Raw genomic sequence first — 17379 nt, 5'->3', positions numbered from 1 at the left:
CAAAGCCTTAGGGTATGTAAAGTGGAAAGAAAATTGGAAAGATGGAAAATTGAAGATATAGAAAAATAAAAAGATAGAAAATATAATTTTTCTTTCCATAGGTGTGCTTGGTAGGAAAGATGGAAAAATAGAAAGAAAAAATAATTTTATTTTTATCCATTGCTTGTTAAAGTTGAAAAATGAAAGGAAAGACAAATAAAATATTTGAAAAAATACATAATTTTGAGCTAACATACACATCTCTTTCAATTTCTCCCCTCTCATCATTTCATTTTGAATGATTTGTTTTTATGAATTAGGATGAAAAATGATCATCTCTCCTATTTTCTTTCCCCTAATTTTTCTTCCCTACTAAGCACACTCAAATTTTATTCTCTTCCCACTTTTTCATTTCCTTCTCCCATCCCTCCATTTTTCTAAACCCTAAAAAATCACTCTGAATAGATTCTAATTGAATTGTATGCAAACATCAAGTTTGTGGCAGTCTCATGCTAAAGGATGGGATTAAACAATATAAGTAAAAGCAGGTTAGTCTAATTGAAAACTTTGAGATTTTAAGTTCAAGTTTCACTTTATAAAAAAGTAAGTTATTTCTTTTAAATCTATGTTGATTAATTAATTAATTAATTTGAATTAAATTGAATTAGTCTAATTGATTTAAAAGCTACTCTTACAACACCAATATCATATATAAAATTACTAGAGAATTTAATGAAGATTTAACACAATTAATGTCTAATCTCATCATCATAGTTGATCTTTCTTGTCAATTGGATTGTCATCTTTTACAAAGAAGATCATGGAGTTAAAAAAAAGATAATATGAAAAAATTGTGATGTGAAGCAACTACCTCTTCCTTGATGTTTAAGGACATATAAATTATGTCCATTTTCTTATGTTAAACAACATGTTGATTAGAAAATCTATCAATATCCTAATCTTTGTGATTAACAATATAGTTTGCTAAACATCCCATCAATACTACTCCAATTTATTTTTTAATAATTTGCTAAATTTGGTTAATTTTTTTTTCATTCAAGCAATGGCCTTTCATATTAATTTTACTAAATAAAGTTGCTTGATGATCACATTTGGTGAAAGAGAATGAAAAGAACCTCAAAATATATCTATATAAGGGAAGAATAATTTTGGTTTGTTCTTCCTTGATATAGAAGGAAAAAAATTCAAAGATAATGATTTTATTTATATATTTAGGGTAAATAATTTTGGTTTGTTCTTCCTTCACTCTTTGTTTTATTAGAAAAAAATATATTTATACTAAATTTGGTGAGGATATTATTTTTCTACATATGTTCAATACATAAATAAGCGATAAAATCATTACACATGATAATTTTAACAACTCACATGATTTGTTTGTGGTAAATAAAAGGAAATTTTACTTATTTTGAAGATGTATTATATAAAATTTCCCTCATATTATTATACTAACAATGAAACGTGTATTTAAATTATTTCAAGTTATTTAAAGAAGCTATGTATTTTTTTAGTTAAATATGCTTTATTCAGTAATTTTACCTAAATTTTTAATACCCTAATTTTTATTAACAAATATTTAATCTAAATTTTTAATTGTAATCTATTAATTTTTTTGTTTTAATTTTATTGGCTAAATGCTAAAATTAGGGTCATCCTTTTAGGGGTTGCTCACATAAGGGTCAAACTTTTGAAAATACTATAAGGGCCTAACCTTTATAAAAATGTTAGAATAACGATTTTTTACACACTTCAGCGCAATTTGAGTAAAAATTAGGTGAACTCTAACATATTTAGAATAAAATACATGACAGTTAAATAAGATGTTGCTTGAAAATAAAATAAAATAATAAAAATAAAATTTGAGACATGATATATGACATTTGAGAAGCCCTTATTTGAGCACGTTCAAAAAGGTTTGGCTCTTATTTGAGCACTCTCAAAGTTTTGGCCCTTATCGAAGCACTTTGAAAGGTTTGACTTTCTGATTTACCGTAATTTGATACGTTAAATTAGGTAGATCCCAATACACTTGACAACCTTAGTCTCAAGCAGTTTGAAGGTATTTTTCGTGTTTTTACTTGGTTTTAATTATTTTCTTTAATAAGTGAATTAGTGTGTTTTATACTACTTTTGAGACCTGAATTGGCCAAATGTGCCATATGGACTTTAACAGTTGATTGAGTATTGTACGGAGTCAATGGTGGCTCGGATGTGAACGAAAACATCACCTAGAAGGGGGTATCGCGATATCGAAGTCTGGAAGTTGTGATACCCCTAACATTGCTAAACGAAGAGGATTGAGTCCATCTACGATGGTATTGCAATACTAGCCATGGGTATCGCGATACCCAACCTCTCAAGGCTCCCCCATTTCAAGATTGGCGTGGATATCGTGATACCAGACCATGGGTATCGCGATACCCTGAATAGATGAGACAAAAAATGATTGCAAAGGTAGTCTTTGTCCAACTCCAACACCAATAAAAAACACACATTGAGGGGAATTTTTGGTATAATTTTTGGGTTGTAATCAAATTAAAAGTCACTTTTGACTGAGAACTAAAGAGGTTGCTTTTTAGTTTAATTTTTGTCTTCTTTTTAGGGTAGTTGTAGTTGTCTTCTTTATTTTTTTAGGGTTTCAAATATAGCTTTAGGGTGTTAGTTGCTAGTTAGTTAGTTTTACTATAGCAAGGTGTTATTTATCTTTAAGTACTTTAACTTTACACTGTCTTTTCATTTTCATCTAAAGTAGCTTAGTTCCATTTCCAATTTCTTAGATAAAAATTTGATCTTTTGAGTTTTTCTTTATCTTCATTGTTGCTATTTCTATTTTCTTCAAGTATTCATTATAAGTAGCCCAATTTTCTCGGGCCCATCAGAAATAATAAAACAAAATAATTAACAAAAAAAACCAAAAAATTAAAACAGTCCATTTACAGTTCATTTAACCCAAATACAAATTGAATCCCAAAACCCTAAACCCTAACCCAACCCAATTACAGTGGCCCAATTTGAAGAACCCTCAAGGCCTAATAATTAAGGATTCCAGAAACCCTAAGGGTTTCTGAAACAGTTTGCACCGTAGCCTTCTAGCCTGGAATCAGGCCTCCACGTCACCACGAACGACCTCTTCCTCCATACGGTCATCTCCGCGATAGAACCTACGAGAAGAAACAGCTAAGCAGTACCAATAACAGAATACAAAATAGCCAGCAAATGTATCGCAAAATCGAAGGCTCTTTTATATTTTTCTTTTATTATTCATTCTATAAATCGGCTATAAAAAGATGCCGAATGGAATTTGTAACTTTTTACGCATACAAACGAATATACAGCATCCAAAAAAATTTTGAAAGGTGTTTTTTTATTTGAATATTCTTCAAGTTTTTATTTTCTTTTGATTCTATTTCCTTTGGTCTTTCATTAGGATTCTTATGTATTTGAAAACATTAGGAAAATGAAAGATTTACCTTACAAATATGCTATTGGATTCTATTTACTTCGTTGAAATCGAGGCTTAAAGGGAATTTCATGGCTGAAAATGGCAACCCTCGAAGCTTGAATCTGCTAGTCGCCGTTTATGGTGGCGGATTGGCATTTAAGGGGAGGGATTTAGGATCGGCCAAGAAGAGGATTAAAAGGGGGCTAGGGTTTTGATTCATAAATAAAGGCCGAATGTTGTTTTGTGGCTTTGTTTTGGCTTTTATAAAGGACAGAAAACGGTGCCATTTAGAGCTTATTGCAATGGCTTCAAAGCGGTGTTGTATAGGGTGACCCATTTCAACCCGACCCGATACCCATGAGGATCTGCACGTTTTGCTTAAAGGGAATATTTGTGCAATTAGTTCCTCTCTTTTGCGTTGTCCTATGATTGGGCCTTGTTTGAATTTTCTTTTTTTAAATATGTCTCTAGAATTTGGATATTGTTTCAAATTAGTCCGTGTTTAAACGCTTCGTTTTGGAATTTGGTTTAATTGCATTTTTAATCACCTTTCATTTGTACGCACTGTATTTTAATCCTCAACTCTATTTTTAATGGAATTTATAAATTATCCTTTTAGTTTGGTTTTATTTCAATTAAGTTTTTTCCTCATTTCAATATGTATAATTCTTTATTTTTTTAAAGATTTATTTAGTATTAATTTTTAAAATTATTTAAATATCTACTTTGAATTACTTTAATAATTTTACCATGTTTCAATTTGGTATTTTACTTTCATTTGCCTATATTTTTATTTGTTTAATTATATAGTTATTATTTTAAAAATCTCTTTTATATCATGTTGTTTTAAAAGTTTGTATAATATTTAATTTAATTACCCTTATATATTATTATACATATATAGTTTATATTAAAATTATTTTTATTCTATATATATTATTGGTTTCATATTGTTTTATGTATATATTTTCTTTTAAATCTATTTATGTATATATATTTCCTTGCAAATCTATTATGTATATAGTTTATTCCTTAAAAAATATATTTTATTATATACTTTTGTTATTTAAAACTCTTTCATATATTATTATCCCTTTTATATATTATTTATATTAAGTTTTTTTATTGTATGTATATTATCAACTTTAAATAGACATATTTCGTTTTAAAAATATTTTGTACATTATTTACTTCAACCTTCTTCTTTCATAATATCAATTATAATAATCATTTATATATTATTATGTTTTTTATTTCTTTATATAAACTATTTCAAACCCTACCATGTGTTGCTTATTTGCAAATTTTCATACATTTCATAGTTTTTAAATATCGTATTGATTCCAAGTTTCCGCTTATATTATTATTTTAATTTTATTCATCCATGTTTGAAAACTTGTTATATTTTATTTATTCTAATTTGTTTTAATTAGCTATTAGTTTTTATTATTCTTGTTATAGTGTATTTCAATTGTATGTTCATATTATTATTCTTGTCATCCATTGGTACAATGTTGTATTCACATATTATTATTTCATGCTTGTAATTATGCTTTTATTTCTTGTTATTGTATCATGATTCTAATTCCCACTTTCGCCCAATATTGATTGTCTTTTATCCCTAAACAAACTAAACAAATATATTTTTGAGCCAGTTTTATAATTGCTTATTTGAAAACTCCTCAAAACAAGGCAATATTTCGTGTTTGAAAATTCGAGAAATCGTGCCCTAACGTGCTGGGTTTCGATTTACCATTTGACCAAATAACCAAATATCCTTTTAAAATTTCCATGCATGAGTTTTAGAAACCATGAGATGATCTTGGTTTCAAGGGTTTAAATTGTCGTATCCTAACGTACTGGATGTGATATTTTATTCCTTCGAAGCAAGAGAATCTTAACATCCAATTCGAGTATATTCAAACATTTTTAAATGGGATTGTATTTTAAAATCTTTTCAAATTTTCGATATTAGGACATTAATTAATCAATTAGGTACCAATTTTGGGCGTTGCGAGGGTGCTAATCCTTCCTCGTACGTAACCGGCTCCCGAACCCATTTTCTTGACTTTTGTAGGCCAAAATCAATATTTTAATAAAATAAAATTTTTTTATTACGTGATCCGATCACACCTAAACAAAAAGGATTGGTGGCGACTTCATATTTCATTTTAAAGTCAATCCCCATTTTTCAAAATTAAAAATGGTTTCGACATTCATTAAGAAATTTCAAACCTTTACTTAAAAACCTTTATTGTTCTTACTTTTGATGCATGTTTGCTAGTATGTTGGGTATTGCTTGTTTGGTAATGATAATGATAACTAAATCTTAGGTGGTTGGTTGATGGAAGGGTTGTCGACTAAATCATAAAAATTTGACTAAATCAAATAACTTCAAAACTTAGGATTGACGACCCTAAAAGAAAATTTAGATAAGTGAGACCGAGATGATATCTTATCGGGCAACAATTCAATAGTCCCAGATTAGTTAATGAGGTTGAGAGATAAACCAAGCTAATTTATTTAATGTTGTGTTTAGTTGGTGAAGTTGAGGATATCTTATCGGGCACCAATTAGAAGCACTTTTGACATGAAAAACACTTTTGAAGCAAAAGGAATGCTAGACAAGCAACTTTTGAAGGAAATTTTTGGTTTTTCAAAAGCATTTTTCCTCAAATAGAGAAGTTAAAATTTTTAGCTTTTATCTCCCAAAAGCACATTTCCGAAGCTTAATTATGTTTTCACCCCTACCAAAGACACGGTACTTTCCTTTCTCTGGTTCTTACTTCTCTTTCATATGCTTTCTTTTTCCATTTTCTCCAAGGTATTTGCTATTCTCTCCCTCTTTTTCTTTCTACTCCTCTAATCTCATCTTCTCATTTTCAACTCTGCATTTAACTTTCTCATTTTCTTCCATTATAGATTAAGCTATTTTTGGTTGCTTCTGAGTTTGGTTTCTCCCCATTTCAGGTAACTTTCTCGTTTGCTACCATTATTGTGTTCCTCAAGCTTTTGCAAGAAAGCTTGAGTCTTTATCAACTTGTTGTTAATGGGTTCAAATATGAGTATTAGTAGCAAAATCCTAGTCGGTTAGTTGATGGAAGTGATGGGTAATTAATTTTTAGGTTTAAGAACTAAATTGCAAAAAACTAGACTAAATCAAATATACTTCAAAACTTAAGATTGACGACCTTTAGGAAAAATTAAGATAAGTGAGACGAGAGGAGAGCTTATCGGGCATCAACTTGATAGTCCTCAGTTAGTTTGGTGAGGTCGAGAGATAAACTAGACTAATTTGTCAAAATTGGTAAAGTTGAGGCCGAGAGGTAAAATTGAACCAATATAGGAGTAATAGCAATTTTGATCCCTAATTCGAAGGTTAACCAACCTCATAAAATCAACCAATCGTTGCTTGTTATCGTATCTTTTTTGGAATTTGCTAGTTTCATATTTTGTTCCATTTACAATTTAGTCCTTTGCTATTTTTAATTAATTAATTAGTGTAATTAAACTTGTGAATGGTCTGCCGTAATATAGTACTTAGTGAGTAGTCAGCTAGACTCCTTTAATTGCATGATTATAGTTAGAAATTGCTTAATCACCAGCTACTTTGGGTTCAACCCCTTGAAATATTCCGGTATTCCATCGGATATTATAAATATTACAACTGAAACTGTTTGCTTGTAGTTAAAACCGCACTATTAAAATTTTTTTATAAAATTATTTGTTTTTACATGCACGGGCGATAGCAGTCATGTTTGTGCACTGGTGGCGGAAGTAGTCACTTCCATTTGAGCACTTTTGTAAATGTTAAGCCTTATATGAGCATTTTGAAAGGTTTGACTCTTATGTGAGAAATCCCTAAAAGGTCGAGCTCCAATTTGAGCATTTAACCAAATTTATTTGTCCAAATAAACAAAATTTTACCATGTCAAAGGTCAAAATATTAATATTCATAAATCATAGAATAGACATCATTTAATCATTAAAAAAACAATCAACTGGTTTAAAAAGTAAAAAAAACATTACATTAATTAAAATTAAAAAACTTTAATGGACAAAATTACATAATTATATGTTGATACATAATAAAATTACATTTTAATCCTTAAAATTTATAATTTAAATTATATATATTTAGTTTTGCACTTGAAATATATTAGAAAAGAAAAACACTTAAATTATTACAATTGTTTAAAAAGCTTTCTACCTTTTTTAGTTAATTAAGTTTTATTCTGTATTTTGAATTTTAAACCACTTCTACTTGGCTTTTTTTAACTGATGTGGAGATTACTATCAAAGATTTAATCTAAATTTCTAATTAATCTAGAAATAAACAAAAATTTACCATATGGTTGTGTCATGTCAACCTCCATAGTGACAAAACTTGCTTTAAAAATTACTTCAATTAAAGTCAAGCACATTAATGGGCAAATATTATAAATATTATTCCTATTATTGGCAATTTTTTATAGAATAAGACTTTTAAGTATGAAAAGAATTTAAAGGTTTGTTTAAACAAGTTGTTAGTGATTTAAAGACTATTAAATGTCTTAACCTTTTTAAAATTATTTACCATTTTGGGTAACTTTTAACCAAAAATAATAAGATGATAATTAAGCCAGTCAAACTTTGATTTTTTTTTAATTTTATTTTAATTTAAGTTTTGAGTTAATTGCACCAGGTATCTCCAAAGTAAGACTCTCATTTTAATTTGGTCTCTAAACTTTAAAATGTCCTAGCTACATCCTTAAACTATCAATGTTATATCAATCAAGTCCTTCAACCATTAATTTAATCATTAAACGACATGTCAAATCTTATGTGACGTAATTTAAAATGAAAATTTTAAAGAGAAGTAAAATGTTACCGTATAACTTTTAAAAGTAAAAACTGAAAATAAAGTAAAATCGAAAAAAGAGAGAGTGAGCGATAAAGTTTTTGTAAAAGTTTTGAAACCCCAAAATTAATATTTTTATAACATTCATTTTCTTTAAACTTTTCATTTTAAATTATGCCACAAAAGATTTGACATCTCATTTAATGGTTAAATTAATGATTTTAGCAATGGAAGGACCTTATGATATAACCTCGATAGTTTGGGGATGCAATTAAAATGTCTTAAAATTTGGAGATCAATTTGGGGATATATGGTGCAACTAACTTGTAAGTTTTTCCAGGTGGATTCTCTTTAAATTTATTTTGATTCGAATTTATCATATTTGGGGTTTTTTTTTTAGATTTATTAAACCCTCGTGTTTGATAGAGTAAAGACGGTACAAAGCGGAACAAAGACTTGATTAGATGGAATGACAAATGTGATCAAATTAAATTGAAGGTAGGGCAAAGCCAGTCATGTGGACAGTGATGTAGATAAAGGCTTAAACTAAAATATTAATGAATGGTGGCGGCAGCGGCGGTGGTGATGACACTAACCAATGTGGCAAATAATGAAGAGTGTTGGGCCAAAGTGTGAAGGTGTGGTGAAATACAATATCATATCTAGAAAGAGACCCCAAAGAGGATTCAATCACTTGCTATACTTAGCTACATGGGGTATCTATTTAATTCAATTTGGTCCCTCATCTTTAATTGTGTTGTACGAGTTCTTCTCAATCATTGATATCCTTTTCAAAATCTGAGGGGCGGAATTTTGATACAAATAATAATGTTTGTCTTTTCTTTATAATTTGATTCAAATTTATATATTTTTTAATTTGAAATTCATTCCAAAATAACAATGGATCAAATTGAAATAATTGAGTAAAGTAGAGATGGTCATGCAACACGACAAGAGAAAATTCTTTCATTAATTTTTTTTATTTAGATTCATAGTACGGTCGTTCTACAATCTACACCACTTCAAAATTTTAGAGTTAGAAATTTAAATTATGTCACAATTAAAGATGAAAAAATAAATTACACAAATTATATTTATAAATAATTTATTTATCAATTAAAGTGATAAAATATTATATAAAATCTTCATCAATTACATATTCAAACCCTAAATATTTGATTTATTTTAAGTAATGGTCTTTAGTTTTTATTTAAAAATTTTATATAAAATATGAAAAGGTAAAAATGCCATCAGAATAATATGGTTTAATTCACAATTTAGTTCTTGAAGTATACCTTTTTTTGGTACCTAAAGTATCAATCATTTCCACTTTAATACTTAAAGTATGCCTCCATTATATTTTTGAGTCCATTTTTGACAGATGTTAAAATAATATTTGATAAACATTTACAAAGCGTCACATGATTACTTTATAAAAATATTTTATTTTATTAAATATATTAAAATATATAAAAATGAAAAAAAAAAGAAAAGAATTTAGAAATAATATATAAATCTAAAAATATATAAATTATAAAAATTAAAAATAAATTTTACAAAAAATTACGGTAATTTAAAAGAAATTAGTTGAAATTAATAATATTACAATAATATTTTTTAAAAGTTTAAAATATTTTTTATAAAATTATAAAAAGTATTTAGAATTCAAGGTTTTTTTTTACTTGAAATTTAAATACTTTTTAAATTTTTATAACAATTTTAATTTTATATATTACTTTCACCTTTTAAAATTTATAATTGTATATTTTAAAATTTTTAAAAAATTAAACTTTTTAATTTTTATTTATTATATTTATTTATTTTACATTTTAATTAATATAATATATAATATTAACTATTTTAAAAAAGACATGTAATATATTCTAATAGCACCACGTGAATAATTAGTTAACATCAATCAATAATCAATTAAGGAAAATGTGGTTGTGTTCTAATATGTGCACATGCACACATTTGTGGGTTTTTAGTACAATTAAGTGCACATGTGTGGGTTTGTACGTCAATGTTAACCTATATTTGTATTTATAAATTCCGAAAAAAATATAAAAAAATACATTTAATATTAAAATTGAGTAAAAAATAAATTTAAAATATAGATTGAACAGCAAGACAAGCATTTACGACAAATATTTTGCTCCACCGCTCCCGTCCACTTTAAAAATAGAAACCTTTATGAATGAAACAATAAATTTCATAAGCAAAGTCAAGATAATGGAGAAGTGTCTTATAGAATATAATAAAATATTAAAAAATAAATATAGAAAAAATTGAAACACATGACAATTTTTAATTATGTTTGTGGAGTTGAAAAGAAAAACACAAAAATGTATGTAAGACTAACCCATTTTATTACCATGTTTAACTAATATGTTATAAATAATTATTTAACATATTCACAATGGCACATTTAACTTTACAAATGACTTAAAATAACTCCACACTAAGATGCACATGAAAATAATACATATATTAATATGGTTTACTTAATTATGCTTCACCTTGGTTTGATTATTTGTTGTACCAAATTATAAATGAAAAATTTAAAGATTAAAACATAACCCTAAGTCCCTGTACCCTTCATAAATTTAGAATTTATCATCTTACTTTTACTTTAAGAAATTTAGACCCTCTACTTTTCAGATTTAAAATTTTAAGTTTAATTGTTACCGCTATTAAAATTATTCTATTAAACTCATTGGTGCTACATTTTGAAATTAAAAAATATATGTATCATTTGGTAATTATGTAACAATAAAAATAATGTTGAATATACTAATATAGTGATGTTGATACAAAGTATGACTAGAGAGGACAATAAGGAGGAGGTAGAGAAGAGTAAATGGTGGTTCTGTTGAAGTCGATTCACCTAAAGTGACGGAGAGCCGAAAAGGCACAAGTGGATAAGCTAACTGAGAGAGAGGAGAGATTTACTTAGAGTAACTTTAGGGTTAAAAGTTGATCCCTTCTTTGTTATTAAAAGGGTATTTATAAGAGAGGTCCTCTTGTCCACTAGCGTGATGTGGCAGGTTGTTATAGGAAAAGTTGCCAACATGCAAAGCATGAAAGACGTGCACCATTGGACCTATTTTGTTATGTCATCAATCAATATGAAGTTGTTACACCTAAATAGGCCCCTTGTTGCAATGAGAACATGTTTACACCTAAAAGTAGGTGCCTCGAAAGTGAGTGCTCATCTCATTATCTAGAAGGAAGTGAACTTGATAGGAATGCTTATCTAGGGAATGACCTTAAAAATGGAAGGGTGTCACTCCTTTGGTTGGGACATATGGTCAACTAAGACATGCCTCAAGTGGAGTTAAAGGGGAGGTCAACACCTTCTGTCCTGTTGACACGTGTCCAGGAGGTGGAGGGAGATAACAAGTGACAAATTATGTTATATATTAGGGGTATAGAGATTAATTTTCAATTTTAGGCATAATAAAGAGACCAAAAATGAAATTTAACCTTTTTCCCATTATATAAAAAAACCAATAATTTACACACGTGTCAAGAAATTCCTTTTATATATAATTACATTGATTATTTTGTTAAATCTATAAAATGATTTAATTACATTTTATTTATAGAAATAAATTATATTGAATGCAATAATTAATATTTTTTTGTCAAGGAGGCATTGGTTGTATTAGCAAGGTTTAGGTTCCAAGAGTTTGAGCGTTAAGTATGAGCCTTATCATGTGAAAATTATGTGTAGGAACTAGTTAATCTGAGTTCAGTTAGCTATTGAGTTATTTACTACTATGTTTATATTTGTTATAACATTAAAAATTTCACAAATGACCCTCTATGAGGATTGATCCACAAGAGACCCTCCACTACCATAAGCAAACCTTTATGTAGAATAGTTCGTAGGTGACCTCCCGCAGACCTTGTCCAAGTCAGCATAGAGATAGTTCGTTATGCTCCTTTCACTGGGACCACCAAGACACAACCCTCTCGTATGACCTTAAGGATGGGAATGTCAAAGTAGGATCACACGGTACACCCCATGGAGACAACTAACCTACAATGACCCTGCCACTAGGGCAACTCGTACAACCATGCAAAACATTTTACTATTTGCTACGTGGCACTATAGGACAAGGGGTGAATCCCTATATAAGCCTAAGTACACGAGGAACCAAAGATCAAGTTCATTCTCCTTGCAAACTTACATAACAACCCTTAACAATCTATTTCTCCTTCTCCTACCTCTCCTTCTCCCTAACACCAACTCTCCATTTGCCACAGGTGAAGCAACACTCCCCTCCATCGTCCTCTTCTCCTTGTTGATAATCTCTATCAACAATTGGTGCAGTAAACAAGGATAAAAGTGTTGGTTTTGTTGTTGTTGTTGGTCTAGATTAGTGGGTGGCTGAGTGGTCTGAAGAGGTTGAAGGGGTAAGGATTATGCTTGAGTTAAAGGGAGCTATTGGTTTTGGTTGGTTATATTTTCAAAGATAACAATAAAAGAGCGAATCATGGTGGTTCAATCCATGCTTACCACACCAACTATAGATACATATTACCAACAAAGAGGGGAGTATTTGTTCACCAGTGGTAGGCAGAGAGTTAGTATTAAGTAGAATGAGAGGTAAGAGAAGAAAAAAGAGAATGAGTTGATCTTTGATTTCTCGTGCATTTAGGCTTATATATAAGGTCACCCCTTGTCTTGTAGTGCCACATAGCCAACAATACAGTGTGTTACATGGTTGCTTAAGTTGGCTAGGTCGCAAGGCCATTGCAGGTTAGTTGTTACCATGAGGTGTACTATGTGGTCTTGCTCTGGCATTCTTATCCTTAGGGTTGTATGAAGCGGTTGTGCTTTGGTTGTCCTAGAAAGAGATGCGTAATGGACTATTTCTATATTGCCTCTAATAAGGTCTGCAAGGGGTCACATACGAACCATTCTACATGAAGAGTTACATACCATTCGACCATTCCTAGTAGAGGGTCACTTGAGGGGTTGGTCCTCATGGAGGGTCATCCGCAGATTGTTTAACAACTTGTCACGTGTATTTTAGATAGCATTAAAACTTGAATTTTAGAATTTAGATTTAAGCTTTAAAATAAAGTAAATTGATTAGTAAAATATTTAGAAATGATCCAAACCATTCTCGTAGGAGATCCGGACCCAATTTTTTTTTCTAATCATTCGATAAAAGGATTCATTTTCTTCATAAAAATAGGAGGTAGAGCCAATAAAGATTTTTTTTTCGATTCATACCTGGAGCTAAATACCACATTCAAGAATTATTTTTGATTCAATTCGTAGAATCAATAGAAAAGGCAAATCTCTTATAATACACCAAATCGGGCTCGGTTATTGATAGAGTGAATAGATATGCTATTTCTTGAAATCTCTCTTCTAATTTAAAATCGTGGTGTAACGTGTATCCCCCTGTTCTGGTCATGGAATAGATGAAATAAATCAAAAATTAAATTTTTGTTCAAGAATGAAATCTTATTGAAACTGCTCAGTTCATCCTTCAAAATCATATCACATATCAGATCTGATAAAATATGATGAATTAAGAAGATATTCACGATTATTTATTAAATACCTACACAACTAAGAACATTAAAATTTTAAAATATTTGTTAAATTAAAAATTTATATTTTTATACTTTTGAAATATATTACATTGACCGACAATTACTTCGTGGACAATGTATGCATTCCATTTTTCAATTTTTTAATTTCATGTTCCCAAAATGGACCACTAAAGTAATTATTAACAAAAGAAAGTATTTGTTTAAACTTCTTAAATTTTTTGTGTTGAATGATTAAGTGGTTAATTAGATCAAAGAAAGTCATCATTTTCAACTAAGCAAAATAAAGAGTTATCATTAACTCACATATTTACTTATTTGATTCTCAACACTTTTAATTCAGTTTAACAAAAATATAAAATTCAATTTCTAGAACTCCATTGAAAATTTCAAAATAGTAACCAAGATTTGTCAATGCACACATTTACCACAATTAAAATTTTGGGCCCTCCAAGTTGAAACTTTGCATTATTATAATGTAATAATTTTATTTTTTGAATTATTCATAGTCCCTCGTTAACCTCATAAATAGGAGGATAATATGTTTCAGTGCATTCGAATCCATGTTCGTCCTTTTACATTAACAATACTACTCATACCAATTAAGCTAAGATTCAATCAATACATAATTTTTATTTTTAATTATGCATTATTATTTAATTTACTATAAAATTATACACCTACATCAATGTTAACTTATTAAAGAAATTGTTCTCAAATTAGGAGGCAAGATTTATTTTGATTAATGCCAAAAGTGCTAATGGAGCTTTTATTATTATTATTAAAGTATAAGTAAATCATGATTATTCTTTTATTATTACAATAAATCATAATAATTATAATGGCAGACATATATATATATATAAAATATATACGTCAACTTAGAAATGAGTAGCGGCAAAAGAAGGGTTTGCCGACATTTCTTTGTACATGTGATGTAATATTTAAACTTGTTTTTAGGGGTTAATATAGGTTTTGGTCCTTAAATTTATCTATTTATATTTAGTTGATCCCTAAAATTGTATTCGTCAACTAAATTATTTCGCAAGTAGTATTAAATTAACACAAACTTACTATGTAAACGCAAAGATATCAACTTCAGCGCAATATATTTTTTGTTATGTATTGGACCAATGTTAAAAGATGAGGTATAAATCTTGCCATCAAAATGATTTTTTTTATTTTCTTTAAGAAAAGAAAAAATATATTTAGTTTAATTCTTTTAGAGGTTTTGAAAATTAAAGTTAATATAATAACATTATATTTTGACTCAATCAAAAATTGTGTAATTTAATTTTGATCCAAAAAATTTATAACTTCTCCCTAATTATGTAACCAAAAAAATGAAATATGCTATAAAATTTCAATTTAGGTAATTATTGATAAAAGTATCGGGGATGCCCTGAATTGTATTTCAGTCCGTCTACTGAAAAATAAGTAAAATAATCATTATACATTTCAAAATATGTAAATTAACCCTCCGTTAAATTTTATCTCTTAAATAATGATATGGAACATTAAATCCATGCTTAAAAAAATTTATAGGTAAATTATAGAAATGTTCACCCAACTATGCTTTTGGTTCTGTTTTGGTCATCCAACTATTAATTTTTTTGATCTAGTCACTAAAATTTTTGAAATTAAATATTTTAGTCACTCTGAGATGATGTGGACTTTATTATTATTATTATTAGTCTAATAACAAATTAGCCCTTTAATGTTTACACATTTCATCAATTTGATCCTAAATATAAAAAATTCAACAAATTTAGCTCTCCATGTTTACTAAATTTTCTATTTTAGTTCTAATTCTAAAAATTCAACAATTTTGGCACTCAACATTTACAAAATTCATCAATTTAGTCCAAACTCTAAAAATTAAAATAATTGTTTTTAAAATAAAATTTATTTTAGCTTTTTATAACACACCGACTAATCCATGTGAGATATTAAAATAAGAAAAAAAGTGCTCTCTTTCAAGTCACTTGTAACAATTTATTTTACTATAATTTAGGCTTCACACTATAAAGCTAACCAATTGATTTGGAACCTATCTAGAATAACTGGTTACATTACTACTGTATAATGTTATACTGCTAAAACTTAATATTTAATTTGATTCAACATTATTTTTATTGTTACATTCTTGTCAAGTGAATATTATTTTATTTTAAAATGTTATTTCAGTGAATTTACTTTAGTTAAAAAAAATTAACGATGGTGACTATTTTACTTGAAATTTAAAATTCAAAAATAGGAGATTAAATTTTTAAATAAAATTAGGATACTAAATTTCAAATGTATAAAGCATATAAGCACTTAGAGTATGTTTTAACATTCAAATTTTTACTCTATAATTTAATAAAAACAATTAATCAATTTAGGCAAAACGTAGAAACCGTATTAATATATTTAAAATACCTCAAAATAAAAATAAAAATAAAATTTTAAATCCAAGAAAGAAATAAAAAGATTATGTTTTTTTTTAATGAATCCAAAAGATTATTTTAAATTATGTTGAGACATGGAAAGTTTTTAATATTTTGAATGTACCAATACATGACACATCACGTCAACGCCATCTGATAGATGTGATGAAAAACGAATCAAAGTGATGAGGTCCCAAGGATGGACGGCCTGATCATGACATATGTGGCCCACAAATGTATTGAGTCACACTAGATTAATTTTAGGCCCCTAGGCCATAAGTTCCTAATTATATTAATTTTGAATTTAATCTCTACATAATCTCTTCGCTTATCATTTTTGGGTAAATTATATGAAGTATTCATTAAATTATGATTTTTTAATCAATCAACTATGAAAAAGTTATAAAATGGTTATTTAATTATAATTTTTTTCTTTTTTTATCACCTAACTATGAAAAGTTATAAACTAGTTACTTAACTATGATTTTTTTTTATCACCAGCTAGCTAAAGTATAATAGAAGGTATGGATAGATAAATTCACTCTATCAATAGACATGTGGTTTGTTGGTGAAGTGTTGAACTATTTATTCCACTAATTAGATCATAAAAACTCAATTTTTGAACATTTTTCCTCTCTCTTAAAGATCAAACATCAATTGCAATGATTCAGTAAACAACTTATTGAGATAGATGTAATTAAATAATACCCCTAAAAACATATAACAAGTTTCCTCCGTGTATAGCTCGATTGACTAAAAATAATATCACTATATGAAGGTAAAACGCCAAAAAATTTATGAACCTACAAATCAATCATACATTTAACCTATTTTTTAAAAAATACAGAATTAAAAAAATTAAATTAACTTGAAGTTAAATAAATTAAATTATTATTTTATCAAATTTGGCATCCCCATATATTTTAGATGATTTTCATTTGGTGAAGCCTAAGAACTTGAAAAGAAGAATGTGACATATCCTTGGAAAAAAATTTCCCCGAAGTTAGGAACTTCCCGAGGTTGATTTGGGTCCATTGCTTCCGACCCCTATTTTCAGGGTTCTGTTTTTCTTTTTGGAGATTTTCCAAGTCCTT

The 17379-nt window shown here is 28.2% G+C and overlaps 1 long non-coding RNA gene across 1 annotated transcript; it reads right to left on the bottom strand.

Annotated features, from left to right (window-relative positions):
• Positions 1-2898: 2898 nt before the first annotated feature.
• Positions 2899-3732, bottom strand: LOC108459441 (uncharacterized). The gene is made up of 2 exons (XR_001867356.2): positions 3471-3732; positions 2899-3161 (listed from the first exon to the last, which is right to left on the bottom strand). It is a non-coding gene; the product is annotated as an uncharacterized LOC108459441 (long non-coding RNA).
• Between the last annotated feature and the right edge of the window lie 13647 nt (positions 3733-17379).

Source organism: Gossypium arboreum, chromosome 12, assembly GCF_025698485.1.
Source record: "Gossypium arboreum isolate Shixiya-1 chromosome 12, ASM2569848v2, whole genome shotgun sequence".
Lineage (NCBI taxonomy): Eukaryota > Viridiplantae > Streptophyta > Magnoliopsida > Malvales > Malvaceae > Gossypium > Gossypium arboreum.
Note: the sequence above shows the minus strand (reverse complement) of the source record. Positions and strands in the feature narration are given on the sequence as shown.